The 24557-nt window shown below is 36.6% G+C and overlaps 1 non-coding gene across 1 annotated transcript; it reads left to right on the top strand.

Annotated features, from left to right (window-relative positions):
• Positions 1-806: 806 nt before the first annotated feature.
• On the top strand, positions 807-914 carry LOC112774228 (small nucleolar RNA R71). Its single transcript, XR_003188726.1, has one exon. It is a non-coding gene; the product is annotated as a small nucleolar RNA R71 (small nucleolar RNA).
• Positions 915-24557: the final 23643 nt, after the last annotated feature.

Raw genomic sequence — 24557 nt, 5'->3', positions numbered from 1 at the left:
GAAATTACTGCCTCTTCCTCCTCTCCAGGTTCGGCCATGTGAGACGTGTTTATGGCCTTGCACTCTCTCTTTGGATTCTCTTCTGTATTGCTTGGGAGAGTACTGGGAGGGAGCTCAGTAATTTTCTTACTCAGCTGACCCACTTGTGCCTCCAAATTTCTAATGGAGGACCTTGTTTCAGTCATGAAACTTTGAGTGGTTTTGATTAGATCAGAGACAATGGTTGCTAAGTCAGAGTGGCTTTGCTTAGAATTCTCTGTCTGTTGCTGAGAAGATAATGGAAAAGGCTTGCTATTGCTAAACCTGTTTCTTCCACCATTATTGTTGTTGAAACCTTGTTAAGGTCTCTGTTGATCCTTCCATGAGAGATTTGGATGATTTCTCCATGAAGGATTATAGGTGTTTCCATAGGGTTCTCCCATGTAATTCACCTCTTCCATTGCTGGGTTCTCAGGATCATAAGCTTCTTCTTCAGAGGAAGCTTCCTTAGTACTGCCTGTTGCTGCTTGCATTCCAGACAGACTCTGAGAAATCATATTGACTTGCTTAGTTAATATTTTATTCTGAGCCAATATGGCATTCAGAGTATCAATCTCAAGAACTCCTTTCTTCTGAGTTGACCCATTATTCACAGGATTTCTTTCAGAAGTGTACATGAATTGGTTATTTGCAACCATTTCAATGAGTTCCTGAGCTTCTGCAGGTGTCTTCTTCAGATGAAGAGATCCTCCAGTAGAGCTATCCAATAACATCTTGGATAGTTCAGACAGACCATCATAGAAAATATCTATGATGCTCCATTCTGAAAGCATGTCAGAAGGGCACCTTCTGATCAATTGCTTGTATCTTTCCCAAGCTTCATAGAGGGATTCTCCTTCCTTCTGTCTGAAGGTTTGGACTTCCACTCTAAGCTTGCTCAATTTTTGAGGTGGAAAGAACTTTGCCAAGAAGGCATTGACTAGCTTTTCCCAAGAGTTCAGGCTTTCTTTAGGTTGTGAATCCAACCATGTCCTAGCTCTGTCTCTTACAGCAAAAGGAAAAAGCATAAGTCTGTAGAGTTCAGGATCAACCCCATTGGTCTTGACAGTGTCACAGATTTGCAAGAATTCAGCTAAGAAATGATGAGGATCTTCCAATGGAAGTCCATGAAACTTGCAATTCTGCTGCATTAGAGAAACTAATTGAGGCTTAAGCTCAAAGTTGTTTGCTCCAATGGCAGGGATTGAGATGCTTCTCCCATAGAAGTCGGGAGTAGGTGTAGTAAAGTCACCAAGCACCTTCCTTGCATTGTTGGCATTGTTGTTTTCGGCTGCCATGGTTTCTTCTTCCTTGAAAAGCTCTGTTAGGCCCTCTAAAGAGAATTGTGCTTTAGCTTCTCTTAGCTTTCTCTTCAAGGTCCTTTCAGGTTCTGGATCAGCTTGAACAAGTATGCCTTTATATTTGCTTCTGCTCATATGAAAGAGAGGAGAACAAGAAAGTAGGGAATCCTCTATGTCACAGTATAGAGATTCCTTGAGGTGTCAAAGGAAAAGAAGAATAGAAAGAGGAGGTAGATAGAAGAAAATTCGAACATATAAAGAAGGAGGGAGTTCGAATTGTACCTTGAGGAAGAGTGTTAGTCCTTTAAATAGAAGGATGTGAGAAGAGGGGAAGAATTTTCGAAAATAAAGTAAAGGATTTTGAAATAATTAAAAGGAATTTTGAAAATTTGATTGATGATTTTCGAAAACTAAAATTGGGAAAGAAATTAAGTGATTTTTGAAAAAGATTTTAAAATTAGAAATCAAAAAGATATGATTGAGAGTTAATTTTGAAAAACATGTGATTGAAAAGATATGATTGAGGAGATATGATTGAAAATCAATTTTAAAAAAGAAAGTTTTTAAAATTAAAGTTGATTACTTGACTAACAAGAAATTAGAAGATATGATTCTTAAAATTTAAAATTTGATCCTTTCTTAATAGGCAAGTAACAACTAGAAAATTTTGAAGTAAATCTTTAATTATAACAAGGATTTTCGAAAATAAAAAAAAATGGAAAGAAATTGATTTTGAAGAGATATGATTGAAAAGATATGATTTGAAAAAGATTTGATTTTGAAAAATTATGAAGTTTTGAAAAAAAATTTGAATTAAAAAAAAATCTTCCCTCTAGTGTCCTTCTGGCGTTAAACGCCCAGAATGGCATCCATTCTGGCATTTAACGCCCAAAATCCTACCTTTTTGGGCGTTAAACGCCCAGCCAGGTACCCTGGCTGGCGTTTAAACGCCAGTTTTCCTTCTTCACTGGGCGTTTTGAACGCCCAGCTTTTTCTGTTTGATTCCTCTGCTGAATGTTCTAAATCTTCAATTCTCTGTATTATTGACTTGAAAATACACAATTTTGAAAATATTTTTGAATTTTTAATGATGATAAATAACAAAAAAAAAATGCAACTAAGATCAAATAAACAATGCATGCAGGACACCAAACTTGAAAATTTTCATATAGGAGACACTAACAAATTGAGAATACATATGAGAAACAATAAAACACACAAAACAAGAGAATTTAAAGATCAGAGCAATGAAATCATCAAGAACAACTTGAAGATTAATGAAGAACATATTGCATATTTTCGAAAATTAGAAGAATAAAGACATGCAATTGACACCAAACTTAAGAATAGACACTAAACTTAAACAAGAAACATAAAATATTTTTTATTTTTATGATTTTATAAATTTTTTTTTGTGATTTTTTGAAAATTGAGTGGAGAAGAAAGGGATTCAAAATTTTTAATAAGAGTTCCAGGAATCATTGCAATGCTAGTCTAAGACTCCGGTCCAGGAATTAGACATGGCTTACTAGCCAACCAAGCTTTCAATGAAAGCTCCGGTCCAAAACACTAGATATGGCCAATGGCCAGCCAAGCTTTAGCAGATCATTGCTAACAACAGCAAAATTGATAGAAATCAACAAGCTCTTGTGATGATAAGTTGAAACGTCGGTCCAATAAGATTAGACATGGCTTCACAGCCAGCCAGACTTCAACAGATCATCATGAAACTCTAGAATTCACTCTTAAAAACTCTGAAGAACAAAATAAAAAAATTTCTTCTTTTTTTTTAAAAAAAAAATTTCAAAAATAAAAAGTAAAATTACCTAATCTAAGCAACAAGATGAACCATCAATTGTCCAAACTCGAACAATCCCCGGCAATGGCGCCAAAAACTTGGTGCACGAAATTGTGATCATCAACAATGGCGCCAAAGACTTGGAGCTCTCAAACGTGAATCACACTTTGTCACAATTCCGCACAACTAACCAGCAAGTGCACTGGGTCGTCCAAGTAATACCTTATGTGAGTAAGGGTCGATCCCACGGAGACTGTCGGCATGAAGCAAGCTATGGTCACCTTGTAAATCTCAGTCAAGCGAATTCAGATGGTGATGAAGAATTGATAATTAAAAGATAAATAAAATATAAAATAAAGATAGAGATACTTATGCAATTCTTCGGTTGGAATTTCAGATAAGCGTATGAAGATGATTTGTTCCCCCTGAACCTCTGCTTTCCTGTTGCCTTCTTCCAATCATTCATACTCCTTTCCATGGCAAGCTTTATGTTGGGCATCACCATTGTCAATGGCTACTTCCCGTCCTCTCAGTGAAAACGTTCCAAATGCATTGTCACCGCACGGATAATCATCTGTCGGTTCTCGATCATGCTGGAATAGGATCCATTGATCCTTTTGCGTCTGTCACATGCCCAACAATCGCGAGTTTGAAGCTCGTCACAATCATCCCTTCCCAGATCCTACTTAGAATACCACAGACAAGGTTTAGACGTTCCAGATCTCAGGAATGGCCACCAATAATTCTAGCCTATACCACGAAGGTTCCAATCTTAGATTAGAAACCCAAGAGATACGCATTCAAGCCATTGCTAGTAGAACAGAGGTGGTTGTCAGGCACATGTTCATAGGTGAGAATGATGATGAGTGTCACGGATCATCACATTCATCAAGTTGAAGAACGAATGAATATCTTGGAGAAGAAATAGACTTGAGTTGAATAGAAGAACAATAGTACTTTGTATTAATTCATGAAGAACATCAGAGCTCCACACCTTAATCTATGGTGTGTAGAAACTCCACCGTTGAAAATACATAAGAACAAGGTCTAGGCATGGCCGAATGGCCAGCCTTCAAACGTGTCTAAGATAGCATAAGACTTATCAAAGCTTGTGTAAAAGATGAGAATACAATAGTATAAGGTCCTATTTATAGAAAACTAGTAGCCTAGGGTTACAGAAATAGGTAATTAATGCAGAAATCTTCTTTTGGACCCACTTGATGTGTGCTTGGGCTGAGCATTGAAGCTTCCATGTGTAGAGACTTTTCTTGGAGTTAAATGCCAGCTTTTGTGCCAGTTTGGAACGCCTGTTTGGGCCATCAAATCTCAGGAAAAGTATGGACTATTATATATTGCTGGAAAGCCCAAGACGTCTACTTTCCAACGCAATTGAGAGAGCGCCAATAGAGCTTCTGTAGCTCCAGAAAATCTACTTTGAGTGCAGGGAGGTCAGAATCCAACAGCATCTGCAGTCCTTTTCAGCCTCTGAATCAGATTTTTGCTCAGGTCCCTCAATTTCAGCCAGAAAATACCTGAAATCACAGAAAAACACAAAAACTCATAGTAAAGTCCAGAAGAGTGATTTTTATTTAAAAACTAATAAAAATATAATAAAAATTAATTAAAATATACTAAAAACAATACCAAAAAGCGTATAAATTATCCGCTCATCAGCAGATCGCGCACGTCAGGCGATCGCATCATTCATGCGGCCGCGTCATTCGGCATTTTGCTTTTCCACGTGGGCGCATCGTCCACGCCTCCGCGTCACTTGTGCTATTCCAATCCACGCGGTCGCGTGAGCCATGCGGCCGCGTCACTGCGATTTCCTCTCTTTCGCGCGGTCATGTGAGCCATGCGGCCGAGTCACTTCTCGCTGGTCATCTCCTCAATTTCTTGTGTTCCTTCCATTTTTGCAAGCTTCCTTTCCAATCTCCAATTCATTCATGCCCTACAAAACCTGAAACACTTAACACACAAATTACGGCATCGAATGAAATAAAGGAGAATTAAAATGCATAATTAAAAGTCTCTTAGGAAGCAAGTTTTTAATCATGTGATAATTTTAGGAAGGAAATACAAATGCATGCTAATCACATGAATAAGTGGGTAAAGATCATGATAAAACCACACAATTAAACACATTATAAACCATAAAATAGTGATTTATCAACCTCCCCACACTTAAACATTAGCATGTCCTCATGCTTAGTTGAAGGAGATAGAATAAATGAGTAAGAACATGTAAAACTCATGCAATGCAATGGAACCTATATATATAAGTGCAACTATATGATTCTTGTTCACTTGATCAATAGTAAATAAGCTCCTCAAAACAATTACAAATCAAATTCCACTAATTCAATTCTCATACAGTAAGAACAGATAAAAATGCAAGAAGGTAGCTCATGAAAGCAGGGAACACAGAAATTTAAGCATTGAACCCTCACTAATGATGTATGTACGCTCTAATCTCTCTAGTGTATAGGGCAATCACTCTATCCTTCTCTAATCATGCTCTCTAATTTTTGTTCTTCTCCTAACCAATCAACAACATTTAATATACCAATGCAAACATCATGAGGTCTTTTCAAGGTTGTAATGGGGCTAAGGTAATGGTAAGGATACATATATGGCTAAGTAAGCTTATAAACTGAATCTTTAACTAACTCAAGCTTTAACATAACCTATATATATTCTATATAACTTTAGAATTCATACCTAGCTACCCAGAATTTCCCTTTCACATTCCATACTCATGTATCAACTCTTTATTTTTAATTTTATCATACATGCATTGATCTTTGAATTCTTAACTTAACATTGGGGTAATTTTGTTCCCTTATTTATTTATTGAGTTTTTTTTAACATAAACATAAAAATAAACATAGCTTATCAATGCACATAGATATTTAATTCTTATAGTTTCACATGAGTAGGTATCCAAATTCTCATTATATTATCATGACACATTTCCTTATTATCTTTTGTTCTCACAATTTTCCATACTTAATTAGCACACACAATTCTATCTTAAGCTAACCAAAGATTCAATTTTGGATATATAATTGTTTTTCCGCTTAAGGCTAGTAATGTGGTAAAATATAGAAAAAATGGGATTTAAAGGCTCAAAGTGGCTAACAAAGGTAATTGAAAGGGTAGGCTTAATTTGGATAAGTGAGCTAAACAAATAATGGCCTCAATCATATGCAAACATATAAATATAATAAACATTGGACATATAGGATGAAACAAAATATAGATTACAATTATAGAGAAGTAAACACACAAGAATAAAATAATTATGGTTAAATAATGTAACCATGCATAAAGTCTCAAATCTCACAGGTTGTGTGTTCTTTAGCTTAAAAATTATGTTCCAAATACAACTTCAAGCAAATTTAACATAAAAGTTTTAATTAAAATTAGTGAAATTTTGTTCCAAAAAATAGAGTCTTAGAAGAAACTTATTGTCTGTTCAATCAAGTAGAACATGCATGCAACTAATCTATTACTATGCAATTTATCCTATTCTACAAAAGAAAAACTAACTAAGTATCCTAATTTATTGGTGTTTAGGGAAGAGAAATTACCTCCGGAAGTCAGGTACTGACTGACCTCCCCACACTTAAGGCTTTGCACCGTCCTCGGTGCCATCTGTCAGGAATAAAGGTGGGCTGGTAGCAGTATCTCCACAGTCTGGGCCATCATGGCTTCCTGTGCTGGTAAAGGACGTGGAGTCTGGGGTGTCTGAGTCCTTGAATTTTCCCATAATCAGATCCTTGAGGTATGTGAATCGGCGCTTGTTACGGCGCTCTCTCATCTTAGCTTTGTGTTCCTGCCGATCCAACCTTTCGAGTATCTGATGGAGCAGTTGGTCTGTTGTAGGTGCTTGTGGTGTTGAAGAAGGAATATCTTCAACCGGTTCAGTAGGATGGCTTGTGGCGGCTGGTGGAGGTCTGATGTATTTCCCGTTAGGGACATACTGATCATCCCGTGGAAGCATGGCTTTGGTGCCCCCAGCTCTGTAGGAGACTCCGGCTGCTGAGACAAGATCTGAGACCAAGGCAGGAAAAGGTAAGTTGCCCGCAATTTGTACGTGTCCCATGGCACTCCGGATGTGTCTTGGTAGGTTCAGAGGTTGGTCTGTAAGGATGCGCCATAGTAGAACGGCCATGTCTGCAGTGAAGGAGGACTCGTGAGTGCTCGGAAAGACGTAATGGGACATGATCTGTGCCCATACGCGAGCCTCCAAGGTAAGTCCTGAAGCCGATATTCCCTTAGGGCGGGTACGATGGTATCCGTAGATCCAACGGCTGCCAGGTAGTGCGATAACTCTGAGAACAGCGTCCCAGTCAAATTGGTACATCTGGCGCTTGAGTGCGGCTTCTTGAAAGGCGTCCAAACCTTCTGGAATAGGGGGAAGACCTAGAGCTCTTTGAATGGCCTCTTCTGTAATGGGGACTTGCTTCTGACGGACAAAGACAGACTATAGGGTTGGCAGGTGGAAGTTGGAGTAGAACTCGACTACCGAAGAAAGATTGACCTGCCTCGGATGTCTCTGTAGGAAACCCCATTGTCTTTGTGCAATTTACGGCTCAAAAAAGGTAGCAATATGGTTTGGGAGGAGAAGAAGGTATTCATTGTTGTAACTCCTTTCTGCCAGGATGGGGAACATCTGCTCACAGTAGCGATGGGAAAATCGCGCAGTGTCCTTTGCTGGGAAGGCTCTTTCTTTATCATCAACCTTTATAATCCTCTTAGTTCTTTTTGTTGAAGGTTTAACCACAGTTGAAGAGGGCTCTGCCACTAATGCTCTCTTTGTTCCTCTTCTTGCTGGTTGTTTGGGAGTAGCATTCTCCTTTCCTTTCTTGGTGGCCATCCTGAAAAAGGGAAGAGGAAGGAAATTAAGTTCAAAGAGAAAGAGCAAGGAAGAGGGTTGTAGGAGTGATAATCAATGCACGGTAAAGAGGATGTCATTAACACATGGTCATGACTACATGTGAAAAGTTCATCAAAGGGAATAAAGCAAGTGCATGTGAGGACAATTAAATGCAAGAGGTTTATTGGCATGCAGGCAAAGGCATGAGGAGCATAGATCAAGCATTCAATGTCCAAGTTGGGTTACCAAGTCTTTCAAAATAACAATTTGTTTGTAATAACAATTATATTTAAGTAATAAAATATAAAAAGGGTTTTGTGAAAAGCAAGCATTGAATAGTAGAGTAGAATAACGTAGGAAAGTGCATAATGCCATATGGGCTTTTTCATAAACACATAGCATGCATGATAATTAAGGTATAGAGAGTATTAAATTGAACATGCAAGCAACCCTTTAAAAAGTAATAATATATAATTGTCAAACAAATTTGTAACAATCCACAAGCATATAACGAGGAATAATGACTCAAATAAAATTCCAACACCAAGTAAAAAGGAAAAAGAAAGAAAAAGAAAATATAGGTAATGAAAGTAAAAAGAAAAGAAAAGAAAGTAAAATATAAAAGAAGAAGAATAATAGAAAAGTAAGGGGAGAAGAAGAAAAGAAAACCTTGTTAATGGAGGTGAGAGAGAGAGAGGGAAAGAGAGAGTAGAAAGTGAGAAAGAAGGAAGAGGGGAGAAGGAAGAAATAAGGAGGGAAAAGAGAAAATAGGATTTGGGTAAAAGAAAGATAAGATAATTGGCAAATTAGGGAAACTATGCGGCGCAAGCGACGCGGCCACGTGGGGCGCATGATCGCGCGAAGTGCGCTTATGATAATTGACGCGGTCGCGTCGGTCACGCGGTCGCGTGACCCGTTTCATGCTACTGGCGCGAGGGTAGCCTCGCACTCGCACAACTCTCTGTTTGAAAGGTTATTTTTACCAAATATGGGGTGACGCAATCGCGTGGGGCATGCGATCGCGTGAGTGGCCATGAAAAGGACATGACGCAGTCGCGTCGGTCACGCGGCCGCGTGGGAACGATGATGCGTTCAGCACCAATCCAGCACCACTCTAGCACGACTTTCGGTCGTGCACCCTTTTCACGTCGAATTCCAGGGCACGCGGCCGTGTGGGGCACGCGGCCACGTGGGGCACGCAGTCGCGTGGGGCACGCGGCCGCGTGGGGCACGCAATCGCCTGGGAGGCCAATGTTCCCTAGTGACGCGGATGCGTCGGCGATGCGGTCACGTGGGGCGTTTTGTGCCACTGGCACGCCTCCAGCCACGCTCTTGCGTGACTCTCTGTTTGTTTTATTATTTCCTCCCATCTCCTGCGACGCGGACGCGTCAATGAGGCGGTCGTGCCGCGTGAACTTTTTTTTTAAATAAAAGTATGTAAATGTAGATGCAGGAAATGTACTAATAAAGAGAAGGGTTACTGAATAGGAAAACTGAGAATAAAGAAAAGAACGATCATACCATGGTGGGTTGTCTCCCACCTAGCACTTTGCTTTAACGTCCGTAAGTTGGACGCTCCACTAGCTCAGTCTTTGGCTTTGTGGGGATCTTCCAAGAGGAAGATCTCGAGCTCCTTGTTCTTCTGCATCCTCTCTCCATGGTACAGCTTTAAACGATGTCCATTAACTTTGATAAGTTCAGAGCTTGAAGGATGGCTTAGGTGATAAACTCCGTATGGTTCGGCCTTCTCTACTCTGTATGGACCTTCCCATCTTGATCTCAACTTGCCTGGCATGAGCCTTAGTCGAGACTTGAAAAGGAGGACTAAGTCCCCAGGTTGGAACTCTTTTCTCTTGATGTGCTGATCATGTACAGCCTTCATCTTCTCCTTGTATAGTCTTGAGTTCTCATAAGCTTCTAGGCGAAGGCTTTCCAGTTCTTGCAGTTGCAACTTCCTTTCAGCTCCGGCTTTCTCAATTCCCATGTTGCACTCCTTTACTGCCCAAAAGGCTTTGTGCTCTATTTCAACAGAGAGATGACAAGCTTTTCCATAAACTAAGCGGAAAGGGCTCATCCCAATGGGTGTTTTGTATGCTGTTCTGTATGCCCAGAGTGCATCTTGTAGCCTGGTGCTCCAGTCTCTTCTATGAGGTTTGACTATCTTCTGCAAGATACGCTTTATCTCTCTGTTTGACACCTCGGCTTACCCATTAGTCTGAGGATGGTAGGCTGTTGCAACCTTATGAATTATCCCATGCTTCTTCATTAATCCTGTTAGTCTCCTGTTACAAAAATGGGTGCCTTGATCGCTCACGATTGCTCGTGGTGATCCAAAGCGACAAATAATGTGGTTTCTCACAAAGGAAACAACAGTGTTAGCATCATCAGTGCGGGTAGGAATTGCTTCCACCCATTTGGAAACGTAATCGACAGCTAACAATATATAAAAATAACCATTAGAATTTGGAAATGGACCCATGAAGTCAATGCCCCAAACATCAAAAATTTCACAGAAAAGCATAATTTGTTGAGGCATCTCATCCCTCCTAGATATATTACCAAATTTTTGGCATGGAAAACAAGATCTACAAAATTCAGTAGCGTCTCTAAAAAGAGTAGGCCACCAGAATCCACAGTCTAAGATTTTTCTAGCTGTTCTTTGAGGGCCAAAATGTCTTCCACTCTCAGATGAGTGACAGGCCTCCAAGATAGACTGGAATTCTGATTGAGGCACACACCATCTAATTACCTGGTCAGCGCCACATCTCCATAAATATGGGTCATCCCATATATAATATTTAGACTCGCTTTTCAGCTTGTCCCTTTGATGCTTAGAAAATTTTGGAGGAAAGGTTCAGCTAACTAGATAATTAGCTACAGGTGCATACCAATGAACTACCTCAGATACTGCTTGTAGGTTATCAAATGGGAAATTATCAGCTATAGGAGTGGGGTCATCTGTAATGTGCTCAAGGCAACTCAAATGGTTTGTCACTAAATTCTGGTTACCACTCCTATCCTTAATTTCTAAATCAAATTCTTGTAATAGCAGTATCCAACGTATAAGCCTTGGTTTGGACTCCTTCTTAGCTAATAGATACTTTAGAGCTGCGTGGTCTGGGTACACTACTACCTTCGCACCAAGTAAATAGGCTCTGAATTTATCCAGAGCAAAAATAATAGCAAGAAGCTCTTTCTCAGTAGTAGTGTAATTGGACTGAGCGGCATCTAAAGTTTTAGACGCATAAGCAATAACAAAGGGGTCCTTACCTTCACGCTGAGCCAGTGCTGCTCCTACTGCATGGTTGGAGGCGTCACACATTATTTCAAATGGCTGGCTCCAGTCTGGTCCTCTCACAATTGGAGCTTGAGTCAGGGCGGTCTTCAGCTTATCAAATGCTTGTTTGCAATCCTCACTGAACTCGAACTCAATATCCTTCTGCAGTAGCCTGGATAAGGGAAGTGCTACCTTACTGAAGTCCTTAATGAATCTCCTGTAAAAACCTGCATGGCCAAGGAACGAACGAACTTCCCTCACAGAAGAAGGATAAGGTAAACTAGAAATAACATCCACCTTTGCTGGATGTACAGAAATGCCAGTATTAGACACAACATGTCCTAGTACAATACCTTGTTTTACCATAAAGTGACATTTTTCAAAATTTAATACAAGGTTTGTACTAACACATCTATCTAATACTCTAGATAATCCATCTAAGCAAAGGCTAAAGGAATCGCCGTACACACTAAAATCATCAATAAAAACTTCTATACCATCCTCAATAAGATCAGAGAAAAGACTCATCATGCACCTTTGGAAGGTAGCTGGTGCATTGCACAATCCAAAGGGCATTCTCTTGTAAGCATAAGTCCCAAAAGGACATGTAAAAGTGGTATTTTCCTGATCCTCAGGAGCTATATGAATCTAGAAATAACTTGTGTAACCATCTAGAAAACAATAATGTGATTTACCTGATAGGCAATCCAGCATTTGATCAATGAATGGAAGAGGATAGTGATCCTTACGGGTTGCTTGGTTGAGGCGTCTGTAGTCAATGCAGACCCTCCAGGCGTTCTGAACTCTGGTTGCAATGAGATCTCCATGCTCATTCTTCACTGTAGTGACGCCAGACTTCTTGGGCACCACTTGTACTGGGCTTACCCATTCACTGTCTGAAATGGGGTAGATGATGTCTACCTCCAGTAGTCTGGTCACTTCCTTCTTGACAACCTCTAAGATAGTGGGATTCAGTCTTCTCTGGGATTGACGGACAGGTCTTGCTCCCTCTTCTAAAACTATTCTATGCTCACAGACTTGAGGGTTGATGCCTACTATGTCTGCCAAACTCCAACCAATTGCCTTCTTGTGCCTCTTCAGCACACTAAATAACTGCTCTTTCTGTTGAGAAGTGAGTTCCCTTGCAATGATAACTGGAAACTTCTGCTCGTCTTCAAGGTAAGCATATTTGAGGTGTGGAGGAAGGGGTTTTAATTCTAACTTCTGATCATGGTCAGGCTCTGGGTTGTCTGGAGCTGGTAACAATGGTAAAGCACTGTCATTGTCCTCTGAGAATGTCCCCACACTTGGACCTTGTCCTATGTACTTCTCTTCAAATTCCTCCTGGTGAACTTCAGCCACGGTTTTATCTATAATGTCACACTGGAGGATAGAATGATCCTCTGAAGGATGCTTCATAACTCCATTCAGATTGAAGATTACTACTCGGCCATCTATTTCAAACGAGTATGTTCCTGAGAAAGCATCTAATTTGAACTTCGAGGTCTTCAGGAATGGTCTTCTGAGTAGGATTGATGAGGGCTTCTCTGAGTCATTTTGGGGCATCTCCAGGATATAAAAATCAATGGGAAACGTGAGCCCTTTAATGCCCGCTAATACATCTTCAGTAACTCCAGCCACTGTAATAATGCTTTTATCTGCTAACACAAAACGAACTGCCGACCTTTTTAAGGGAGGAAGCCTCAAAATATCATATATAGACAAAGGCATTATACTCACACATGCTCCTAAATCACACATGCAGTCAGAAAATACTACACCACCAATAGTATAATTAACCATACATGGACCTGGGTCACTACACTTTTCAGGTAAACCTTCCATTAAAGCAGATATAGAACTATCTAAAGGAATAGTTTGTAATTCATTAATTTTGTCTTTATGTATACATAAATCTTTTAGAAACTTTGCATATTTAGGTACCTGTTGAATAACATCAAAAAGAGGAACAGTTACCTCAACCTTTTTGAATATCTCTACCATTTTGGGATCAGGTTCCAGCTGCTTCCTGGGCTTCCTTGCAAGTTGTGGAAATGGAATGGGACTGGTGTCTTCTGCAGTGTCTGTGCCCTGTGGTGCTTCCTCCTGTGGCTGAATTTCTTCTTTTTCAGCTATGTCCTGTATGTCCTCTTCCTCTTCAACATCTTCTATTTCCACTACCTCTTCAGCTGAGGCATTTTCTGGTGGGCTTGGCTCCTCCTGATTCCTCTCCTGCAGTGTGGTTCCGGACCTTAGGGTGATGGCATTAATTCCACCCTTTGGATTGGGTAATGGTTGAGAGGGGATTCCACTGGAGTTCAAAGGCTAGTTATTGGAGTTATTCATTGATCCAATCTGTGAGACAAGAGCTTGCAAAGTAGAGTTCAGACCATTTAGTGTAGCATAAAGGTTATTTTCCATGGTCTGTTGTCTCTGATCAATAGATTGTAGTAAGTCATCATTAGAAGATGAGGAAGGATAAGTAATTTGAGAGGTCTACTGTTGGGCATTCTGTGGTCCTTGGGATTGCCTCAGGTGAGGTGCTCTGTAGGGCTGATTCTGGTTCTACTGCCTGTTGTTATTATTATTCCACCTCAGATTTCCCTGATTGTCTCTGCCTCCTCTGTTGTTGTTGTCCCTCCAATTCTGGTTAGAATTGTCCTGCCATCTATGGCTGTAATTGCCACCTTGATTGTACCCTTGGTTGGGGCGATCATAGAAGTTATGAGTGGCTGCTACGGTGTTGTCTTCCTGCTGGAGCTGCGGACATTCATCAGTATAATGGCTATAATCAGCACAGATTCCGCAAACTCTCTGTGGGACTAACTGTTGGCTTTGCTGTGGTGGAGAAGGTTGAGCTTGCTGAACTTGTTGTTGATTCAATTGCATTTGCTTAAGCAACTTGGTCATTTCACAGATACTCTGAGTTAGAGCAGCAGTCTCTCTGTTAGAGGATACTTCTGCAACCGCTTTTGAACGGCCATGTTTCTGCCTGTGATTCTGAGTAGATTCAGTTAAGTCGCTGATCAATTGCCATGCCTCATCAGTGGTCTTGTACTTTTTCATAGACCCATTGCTAGCACTTTCCAATGTGGTCTTATCTTGGGGCCTCATGCCCTATGTGACGTAACCGAGTAACACTATCTTGTCAATCATGTGGTGGGGGCATGTTTCCAGAAGATTATTGAAGCGCTCCCAGTATTCATAGAGAGTCTCAGATTCGTCCTGAACAATCATGGAAATATCTTTCCTCAGTTTATTAGTAACTTCAGCTGGAAAGAATTTTTCCAAGAATTCTCTTCTAAGTGTATCCCAGTTGGATACAGTTGCTGCCGGTTGAGTGTAGTACCACTCTCTTGCCTTTCCCTCAAGAGAAAACGGGAAAGCTTTCAGCAAAATTGAAGTTTCATCTGCACCATCACGCCTGACAGTAGAACAGGCTGCTTGAAAATCTCTTAGGTGCTTGATAGGCTCTTGAGCAGGTAAGCCATGAAACTTGGGCAACAAATTGAGCAGTGCAGTCTTTATTTCAAAGTCTGTAGCTACTGCTGAGTGATGCGCTTGAAACGGTTGCATTGTAAATCAGGGGCTCCAGCCTCCTGGATAGTAACTCTCCTAGGTGCTGCCATGTCACCTACACGTAAATCAACCGAATCAGTAGAACGGGGGCTGGTTTCTTCCTCAAATGACGTTTCAGATCCGCCCTCAGAGAGGACCAACCGACGCCGAGCTTGCCTTATTCGTGAAATAGTTCTTTCAACCTCAAGATCGAATACTGGCAAGCTTAGATCAGGAAGTGAACGCGTCATCTAGCGAAAGAAACAAGTAGCTCATAGTAGCAAGATAAAATAAAATGCAAATAAATAAATTCTAATTAATAACTTTAGCACTCTATTGCAACTCCCCGGCAACGGCGCCAAAAATTGACGTGGCAAAAATTGGCGAATTAAGAATTGTTATAAGATATGCGTTGCAAGTATAGTTCTTAACCAACCAGAAATCTACTTATCAATTTAGAAGGTTGTCACAAAAATTAAAATTAAAATACTGGGAGTATAAATCCCATGTCGTCTCCCAACGAGTTGCAGAAAGGTGTGCTATTTTATTAATCAGATGTTTTCAAAAAGAGTTTGAGTTGAATAAACAGGAAATTAAATTAGAGAAATTAAGTAATTTAAATAAAAGCCTTGACTGGGAGTAGATTAGTTGGAAGCCCTATTCTTGTTGCAGTACTCTCAAGATTAATTGATAATTGAAGGTTGTTCTGTTTAGTTATCCCTTACTAGGTAAGGGAAAGTCAAACAAGTTGGAATGCTGTTTCTATTCACAAGTCCCAATCCGCTTACTTGGAAGGACTGGCGTTGGTGACTAGAGAGCAATCCAACAATAAACCCAATTACAATTTCTCCTTTGAGCATTCCAACTCAAGGGTTCCTTTCAATCAACTCCCCATCAAGTTAGGGAACTACTCGCTCATTGTGAATGTGGAATTCATAACATAGAAAAGAGAATTAAAGAAAGACATGATAAATAAAACTCAAAGGAATCAATTAAAAATAAAAGTAACTCTCGTATTAATAAATTCTAAAATAATCCAATAGTAAAATTGAGTGAATTAAAGGACATGGAAGAGTAAATCCAAGTAAAGAAAACGAACTAGAATGACGAAGTCTTGATGAGGTAATAACTCTTCTCAATATCCCAATGCAAAGAGCAAAATAAAATCCTAAGAACTATGAATGTGTAGAGAGAAAACCTAGAGGAGGAGTAAAAACTAGATCTAAAAACTAAAACTGTGTAGAATGAATGTTGTTGTTGGTTTCTGCATATCCTCTGGCTCTAGTCTGCTTTTTCGGGCCGAAAACTGGGTCAAAACAGGGCCCAAAATTGCCCCCAGCGATTCTGTAGATTATGCAGATCACGCACGTCATGCGATCGCGTCATTCATGCGGCCGCGTCATTCGGCATTTTGCTTTTCCACGCGGGCGCGTCGTCCACGCCTCTGCGTCACTTGTGCTATTCCAATCCGCGCGGTCGTGTGAGCCATGCGGCCGCGTCACTGCGATTTCATCTCTTTCGCGCGGTCACGTGAGCCATGCGGCCACGTCACTTCTCGCTGGTCATCTCCTCAATTTCTTGTGTTCCTTCCATTTTTGCAAGCTTCCTTTCCAAGCTCCAATTCGTTCATGCCCTACAAAGCCTGAAACACTTAACACACAAATCACGACATCGAATGAAATAAAGGAGAATTAAAATGCGTAATCAAAAGTCTCTTAGGAAGCAAGTTTTTAATCATGTGATAATTTTAGGAAGGAAATACAAATGCATGCTAATCACATGAATAAGTGGGTAAAGATCATGATAAAACCACACAATTAAACACATTATAAACCATAAAATAGTGGTTTATCAATGCTACATATTTAGTCAAGCAGAAATAGCTACACATTTATTTCGAAATTGTTCAGTAGCAAGCTAAATTTAGGAGGAAAATTTGCTTTTGATGGATTTGGTGACTCTATCTTTTTCTGCTTATAAACACTTTCTTCTTCTTCAGTCAACACTCGAACTCTGTAATTCCTACCTACTCTTCTATTTTCCAATAAAAGTAAGAAAAGATAAAGTGCAAAACAAATTGAAAGAAGACTACTTCTCACACACTCTTGATTTCTTTTTAATATGATATTGGTAATTGATATGGACATGTTTTTTTTTTCAAAAGAGCAGAAGCTAAAAAGAAGAAAGAAAGAAGTAGAGAACTGAAACAAAACCTACTTCCTCAGTCGTCACCTACATGGAAGAAAGCAGAAACAGATCAACAAATAACAAATTAAACAATATAGTCAAACTCTTCAATATCATAAAAGAATGTTTTGATAACAAAGAACCATCATATATATCAGTTTAAACTTGTGATTATTATAATGGATATATGTATAATATGGGATTAGAGTTGTAAATCAATTAATATAATATCCCTAGCTTAACTGCATTCAGTTTTAGGGTATCAAGTTGGTTAGGATTGCTATTATTAGAGAACTTGTTATCTACCTTTCCATACTTGTGATCAAGAATCATATTCATCTCAATCTTGATCAAGAATCATTTTCTCTCAGCCTTGCTTACTTCAAGTCACATACTATTACAATTATGATTATAATGTAATAAATATAAAAGGTTGCTATAACAATAGCCTCTGTTACTTCTGCATTGAAGTTCAATGCATAGTTATTTCAAATTTTTTTACACAAAATGCTATTATTATAGAGAAAGAAGTTGAACTTTTCTTTCAAAGAAACTTCACTTCTTTCATCAACTAATTTTAAAATTCCAAAATATTCTTCTTCTTCTTCTTCTTCTTCTTCTTCTTCTTCTTCTTCTTCTTCTTCTTCTTCTTCTTCTTCTTCTTCTTCTTCTTCTTCTTCTTCTTCTTCTTCTCTGAAATCAAGAAACAAAATCTTAAGCTAACCAAAAAAAAGCTAGAGTCAAACTCACGTTTTGGTATCACAAAAGAGTAAAGGCTTGAAGAGACCTAATTAATTCTTTATTTGGGAAGCAATTGAAGTGTTTGCATATGGAGTGTATATATCTTTTATTATCTCTCAAGATCATTGTGTTTTATGCACATGCATCTCTTTTAGTTGCTGCTAGAGCTCTAAAATTTGCCGCGTTTTAACTAAGAATTAAAAAAAAGTATGCATTTATGTATAATGAAGGTATGTTTCTTTAATCTCCAAAGAAAAATTAATCAATTAGGAGAAGCAGCGTGTATAACACTTTTAAGTTACAGATTTTGTTAAAAGATGTTTCAGGGTTCATGATCATCCGAAGATCTTACTTATAATGGTAAGAGAATATTATTCATCAAATTCTTCTCATTTTCTAATGATAAATAAATTTTAACTGAATATATTCTCTGAGAAAAAAAATCCAATAGTTCTTACTTTAATACCTTTAAAATGTCCCTCATGTTGTTGCACCCTCTTCACTTAATCCTCTTGCTTTCTCCTTTCAATATAATTTCAAATTAAGAAGAAAAAGCAAGGCAATTTATGAATTTATATAGAACGACAACAAAAAAACAAAAACACCGAACAAATAAATCTGAGTTCACTATTGAAACCCATCAATAAAAGCCAACATGTCAAATGAAAAGCCCAACCGTTTCAACAAAAACAAAAAAAATGAAAAATTAAAGGAAAATTTTACTATGCTGAAGGAGGATTCCTTCCTCAGGTACTGAAGCATGTGTGTCAAATTAGGAGGGTGTATGTGAGTATTTTGCAGTATAAAAGTGACTTTGAACTTTGATAAGTGACAAGCAATGGCTGCAGAAGTTGGACCCACAATAACAAGTTTTGTCTAGTAATTAATCCTAGAAAAATTATAATCATCTAACTAAGACATTTAAAAAAGTGTAGGTATAAAATAATTTTTTAATATTAACATAACCTTTTTATTGTATGTAGTCCACGGTCTTACGATAACAATTGTTGTACGTGTAGTTAATTTGGGTCACATATACTAAAAAAAAAAGTGTAGAATGGGCTAAGAAATTAAAATTTTGAAAAAGTATACAATGAGCTCCAAAATAAAAAGAGAAATATTGAAACCAAAACAAAAAATTAGAAAAGGTTTTCTATCGGAAAAAAAAAAAGAAACAAAAGGATAACTGGGAATACCAAAGAAATTAAAGAATATTTTTTTATTTGACATTGTAATATTTATCATTATAAATCTTGTGCATGGTTTACTATTCTAATGTTTTATAATATGTATTATTGTTGGTATTAGAAATTATAAATTAAATAAAAAATTAAGCATAAATAATAATAAAAACATAACTAGTAAAAAATTAGAATTTACTAATAAGATTATTGAAAATACTTAAAAAGAGTACTAAAATATGTCATTTTAGATGTTATTTTTAATATAGTAAATGAAGATTATTTTATTATAATCTAAGTACTTAAAAAGTGGTCAATTTTTATATGTTATTGTAAATTAATCAATAAATATGAACTTTTATTATAATAATAAAAAATTATTGCATACTAAAATAGATAGTAATAAAAAAATACTATATAAAAAACATATTAAAAAAGGTAGAAAAAAGATTAAATATAATTAAAAAGATAACATAATAATTTAATATAAAAATTTTTTAATAATTATCTATCTAAAGTGATTTTAAGTAATATTATCTAAACAATATTCATTTTAACAATTATAAATTTTAGTATAGAATAGCTAAACATAAATTTATGTGTATGTGTTTATTGTATATTTTTATGTATAATGTTTAGTAATTATTGTGTTAGAAGTAATAATTAAGTGTTGTAAATTAGTTGCAGCTGGAATAACATTTTTCTCCTATGTACATGATGATATGTTAATGACAATCCATGTTTTCTATTTTTTTTAATGTACACTCTTCTACGGAATAATAATTACATAGAATTATGTTATGTGTACATTGAAATCAGTTATATGAATAAGATATATGTTACAATATAAATACACGTTGAAATTAAATTAAACCACACATAACGTTGAAACTAAATTAAACTACACATATACTTATACATAAATACATTGGTGGATGATTTTAGTGGCTAATTTGGTACGCAAATAGTATTTTTGAATTAAATAAGATGAACTTAAATTTATTTGAATAAAATAGTCTTGAAAAGTTATTATTATTATTATTATTATTATTATTATTATTATTATTATTATTATTATTATTATAATAAATTTAATTGTTCTTAATATTTTAAGTAGTTACAAAAACCCGATCTCCTCTATGGACGTCATCGAGACCGAACGAGAATCGGCAGTCTCAGTTCAAGTGACGCCGACGGCAATGAAGAAGGTGGGGCGTGGGGTTTAGTGGCTATTGATGTCTCTCTTTTCTGATGTGGTGTTGGAGAGAGATGAGAGGCTCATGAAGTGGGATAGAGACTCAGAGTAAAGCATCTCCTTATATTTTTGGTCAGGAACGAAGGTACGCCATTCATATCATATGAGCTGTGAGAAATTTTTTTTTTTCCAATCTATCAATGCAACATATTTGGCACATTTCATACATACCAAACCCACTTATATATTTACTTCAGCATAAGCCCAAGCCCAGACAATAAAAAAATCCTTAGTATTATTTGTGATTATAAAATTTTAACATCAAGATTATAATTTTTCTACGGTTAATTACTAGACAAAGTCTGCTACCCTCCTAATTTAACATGCATGCTTCAGGACCTGAGTAAGAAATCCTCCTTCAACATAGTAGAATTTTCCAAAATTAAATCATACAACACAAAAAGAGAAGTGAAAAAAGGAATAAACCAATGAATCAATCAAAATAGTAGGGTGTTCAAAACCGATCCAATCCGAACAAAACCGATCAACCGAACCAAAAAAACCGATAACCGAATAAACCGAAAATCGAATAAACCAAAAAATTGAATTTTTGAAGTTTTTTGCGGTTCGGTTCGGTTTTCGACTTTGATAGAAAAAACCCTAACCGAACCGAACCGAACCGGTTTTATAAATAAAACCCTAATATAAAAATAGCCTCCCTTCACAATTCCCCCAAACTAGCCGCAGCCACCCCTACCAGGAACCCTAACTCCCTCAAGCCCTCTCTGAGCCTCTCTAGTGCCGTATCTCAGCACCGAACCTCCTCCTTCATCTCCACCATCCACGCCGCCGAACAACACCATCACTGCGGCGCGACCCTTTCCTCTCCCTCTCCCTTCCTTGTAGGCTCGCAGCGCTTCTCTCTCTCCCTCATCCTCGACGGCTCTACACACCACAACTCCAGCATCCATCTCCTCCACGAACCAGCAGACGTCGTCGTCCTCGACAAATCGCAACAGCACACACCAGACGCAGCTGAAGCCCCCGCCGTTCATCGCCCGTCTCTTGTTCGTCGTTGAAGCCGTGTCATCTGTCCAGTATCTTCTCCGTCATTGAAGAAGTGTTGTCCTTCCATTTCTAGTTTTTGGTTCATTGCCGCCGCCGTCTCACCATCATGCACCTCCGTTGTCCTCTGTAATGGAGCTAAGTCTCAGGTTGATTTTTTTTATTCTGCTTTAATCTTCTAATTAATTCTAATTTATAATGAACAAGGCTTGTTCTTGATTCTATGGTTGAGTTGTTGATTCTGATTTTGTTTCTTAATTCTGAACTTTTTGTTCTGTTTGATTTAAGGTAATTCTGGTTTAGAGTTGATTCTGAACTTTTTGTTTATTCAATGTTAATGCAGGAAAGGGAAAGGTGAAAGAGGAAGAATCTGTGGAATTGGTGCACAATATGAAAATTTTTGGAATTAATTTGGTTGTATTACTGATTCCGAATGGTTCTATTTTTTGATTCAGTTTGGAATTGGTTCACCATTTTTACAAAATTTTTGGAATTAGTTTGGTTGTATTTCTTGATTCCTCTTGATTCAGTTCAGGTTGATTATTGTTCCATCTGTTTCTGCTGTTTCTGCTACAAAATTCAGTTCAGATTGATTATTGTTCCATCTATTTTATTTGATTATTGTTCAATATATTTGATTATTATTTAATCTGCAATGTTATGACTGTAAAATAGTTATTGGCTTATTGATTATTGAATATATTGGTTGAATAGATTTGTTGAATATATTTGTTGAATGTATTTTCCCTCCTAAAATATATTTTGCTCTTATAATTTAGATGATGGAAAACACTACAACTTGGAAGACTATGAGATATATGAATAGTAACTACTCATAAATCATAAGGTGTCATTTTCAAGGGAATTGATGGGGTTATAGACATATGTACAATAGTAGTACAATGATTTGGTGCTTGAAATTTTCTAGGCTTTGCAATTGCAAGCATTATTAGTATTTAGTAATTTTGTATGAGGTATATGACTGATGTTTGTTAGTCAAGGCCACAAGGCTAACAGTTACTGCAATGTTAGGCATCACATGCGCTTATGTTAGAGTATGGATATCTGGAGTTGATTAAGTGCTTTTAAGTGCCGCTTTTCATCTCTAAATGAATTGCTGTGGTTTTCTTTGAATATGAATATCTTGATAAGATTGGGATGGATTGTCAATTGACTTTCTTTTTGTTGAAAATTATAGTTGCATTAGTAAAATTGCATATATGATATATGTGTCCTTATAAGAATAAAAGGATAATTTTGGTAGACATTACACATACAAGAAAATATGTGTCCTTATATATGATATATATGTCCTTATAGTTGCATTTATATTTATTTTCAATTGTGTTGACTATTAAACTTTTAAACTTCTTTAATTGTCATATTTAAATTTCTTTTGCCATTAAATTTTATTTGATCAAGATTTTGTTAGCTATTGTGTATTTGTATTTGTTGATTTCAATGTTATGACTTTGTGAAATATTATGGCAGTATTTTTTTCGAATTGATTGAAAAAACCGAACCAACCGAACCAAACCAAGCCGATTTTTGTTGGTTTGGTTTGGTTCGGATGATCTCAATAAAAAAACAAACCAAACTGAACCGCAATTCAATTAAAAGATTGGATCGGATGACTTTTCTCTCAAAAACCGAACCAAACCACACCGCGGACACCCCTAATTTTCACACTGCTGCTTTTGATGTTTTGATAAGCTACACGTGTCATACAATGAAAGCTAGCACTTGTCAAGCACCGGATGCGCCACTTGTCGAGTAAAGAACCTCCTACTACTCTTCTATTATATATTAATAGATAGATTAGATTTATTTTTTAGATTTTAGTTCAGTTTTAGTTCCGATAAAATCTAAATATTTTTGGGTTATAATTATACCGAATTTAACTCGAGTGAAAATTGGGTCTTTAAAATTTTAACAATAATTTATAAAAAATTTTATTTATGATACACTTATTTATAAAAAAAAAATTTGTTGCCGAAAAATTAATATCCATATTTGAACTTGAATTTGTCTATAAATTCTAATTTGATACTTCTTTGATCTATTTTCTAATTCAACAAGTGATTAAAAATAAAACAATAAGCTTATAATTGTTATAATATAATATTAAAATTAATTTAAAACATATATATCTTTTTTAGTTCCCTTAAGATGCACATAAGTGGAGTGAAGTCGAGTTCTCCTTGACTCATACTTGACCCGAAAATAATGACGGGTCTATTTTAAGACTCTTATTTGATTTTAGATCCGATGAAATTACACCAAATTAATCCCTAAAATATTTAGAGCTGGGCCAGGTATTTGAGCCAAACCGGACCATGTGTATCCCTATTTCTCACAATCAATCAGTTGAGATTTAGAAAGTTGTCATTCCAAAATGGTTAAAAATTATAAAGAGTATAAAACCACTAAAAATACTTGAAATTATCAAATATTCTAAACAAAATTACCTTTTAAAATTTGTTAATGATAAAGATATTTTTAATTATTTTAAAATATGATAGAAATAATAAAATATAAAATACTATTTTTTATAAGTGACAAATAATATTTATATTTGATAAGCTACTTGTATATTTAATTTGAAATTTTGTGAGAATATTTAAATAATTATTTAAAAAGTACATTTACTAACCAAAATTCGATCTCCAGAGTTTTTGAATTTTTAAAAATATTTTTAACATTGAAAAAAGAATAAAAAAAGATATCTACTTGTCATAAAATTATCAAATTTTAAAGATAAAAATATCTTATTTTTTTAATTATTTCGCATGATGTTTTGTTTGACCTTGATACAAGATGTCAATCAAGCTTGTATCAATGATCTCAATTCGAAAAGCAGATAAGATTCTTCTAAGGAAAGCTCAACTCAGAATTTATTGACTAAGTGTCAAAATTAACTTTGCAAGTAGCAGAATGAAAAATTATAACTTATGTAATATTAATTAGGAATGTAGTACAAACAGATATTTAACATGAATAAATATAAAAATAAAATCAAGCATAAATTTAAAATTAAAATAATAAGAAGAAAAGAGAAGAAAATGTTAGAATACTAGAAAAATAAAGCTAAAAACTAAAGAACAAAGCTTGAAATTGAACAAACAGAAATGAACTAAAGTGAAATCGGAAATAAAATACATAAATTAAATAAATTGACTCTTAATACTTACATACACTTGCACTCCAGATTTTCCATAATATTAATATGATTGAGAATTTATAGAGCTTTTAGCGTGATTTTGTGTTGTTTAATAGAAGTTTTTCTAAGAACCTTAGACTTCTCTATTTATAGATACTCATTTCTTAGTCATTAAGCAGTTATCCCACACTTAC

The sequence above is a fragment of the Arachis hypogaea genome, chromosome 18, assembly GCF_003086295.3.
Source record: "Arachis hypogaea cultivar Tifrunner chromosome 18, arahy.Tifrunner.gnm2.J5K5, whole genome shotgun sequence".
Taxonomy (NCBI): domain Eukaryota; kingdom Viridiplantae; phylum Streptophyta; class Magnoliopsida; order Fabales; family Fabaceae; genus Arachis; species Arachis hypogaea.
This window is presented reverse-complemented; position numbering and strand designations above follow the sequence as displayed.